Source organism: Mustela nivalis (genome assembly GCF_964662115.1).
Source record: "Mustela nivalis genome assembly, chromosome: 7".
NCBI lineage: Eukaryota > Metazoa > Chordata > Mammalia > Carnivora > Mustelidae > Mustela > Mustela nivalis.
In genome coordinates, this window is record NC_139026.1 from 11,464,631 (window position 1) to 11,466,199 (window position 1,569).

Sequence of the window (1,569 nt, forward strand, 5' to 3'; positions counted from 1 at the left end):
GGGCAGTGGGTCCTGCGGCCCGGCCCCGCCCCGCCCGCCCCGTCCGCCCCGCCCGCGGCCGCCCGGGCGCCGCAGTCCGGTGTTCCGCGTGCCGGGGCGCGTGGGGCCGGGGCAACTGGTGGGGCGGCTGGGGGCGCGCACCGTGACCGGAAGGCGGCACCGGCCTCGGAGGCTGACGTCTGCACGCGCATTCGCACGCACACCGCGCCGACCGCTGGTGACCCGCGAGGGTCCCGCAGCCAGTCGCCCGAGGTCCCCAGCCCGCGTGCCCGGGCTCCCGCGCCCTCCTCTGTCGCGGAAATGCCTAGGTGCCCTGCGGGTGTCTGTCCTGCCCGCCCCAAGATCTCGGGCCCGCAAGATTCTGCGGGATGGCGCGTGGACCCCGCACGTGCCACCAGGAGGAGCGGCGGAGTCACCTTAGCCTCGCGAGCTTCTGAGTGGAGGTCTTGGAGAGCACTGTAGAGAGAGCCCTGCTGGCGATGAGTCGGAAGCATTCACCTCCATTCTCCCCGCTTAGAACTAGGGCAGACATCAGTGGTTCCTCTTATGCCATATCTAGACACCCTTCATTACTTAGTATTTTCTTAAGTCCAAGACCCACTCTCCCCCCAACACATTTTTTAGAGGATCGTTATATCACTGCCTTAAATGGGAAGCCAGTATCACTTGCCATAAATAGAAGGTAAGAGTAAAAATAAACACAATGAAAATAAACCAAGGTTATTACATTCTAGTTGGAAACTTGCATGCCAAGGCTTGAGATGTGCCCTCAGTGAAAGAAGGGAGATTGGCAAAGTTTGGAGAGGTGTCAAAGACCTATTAGCACCCATCAGAGACTTCTTCCTTCATGCTTCCGGGAGGCTGAAAAGTGAATGTTCTCACTGTGTGATGTGGTGAAGGGACAAATACTGTCTATCGAACAGTATTTTGTATCATCCAGAGAACCCTGGACCTGGAGAATGTCTGCCAATCTTCCCTCCACTACCAGAGCTGTCCTCCCTCCTCTTGGTGGTGAGGGTCTGAGGGTTACCAAGCGGGGGGTCCAGCTCCAATGGGTGAGAGACTGGCATTCAAGTCCTGCTTCTGTAACCCCTCAACTACATGACTAGTCAACCTTCAAAGACTAGATGGGGTGACAAAGTGCTGCCCTATATGGTTGCACAGGTTGCTTACTGGCTCAGGGGCACTTAGCTAAGGAAATTCAGCTCACACTTTCCTCTGGGTCTTGGTTGTACCTCCTATAAAATGGGTATGATATGCTAGGTCCACAGTGTGCCAAAAGTGCCGAAATTGTCTTCGACTTGGATTCTAGAAAGTGGCTTGCTCTGCTTTGTCCCTGTGTGGTCTTGAGTTTCCCTGGGGACATCAACCAGAGAATATGAGGTAAGTAGAGGTGGAGGGACTAGGTGGAGAGCGTGGCACTTGCATTACTTGGCTGTGTTTAGTGCTCTGATCAGAGGATATGAAGCCTGGGCTAGGATTAAGGATCGTGTCCAACGCCACCCAGCCAGCCAGTGGCAGATCCCAGCCCAGCACTCTTCCCCCCTCCAGACTTTGCTTCTAGGAACT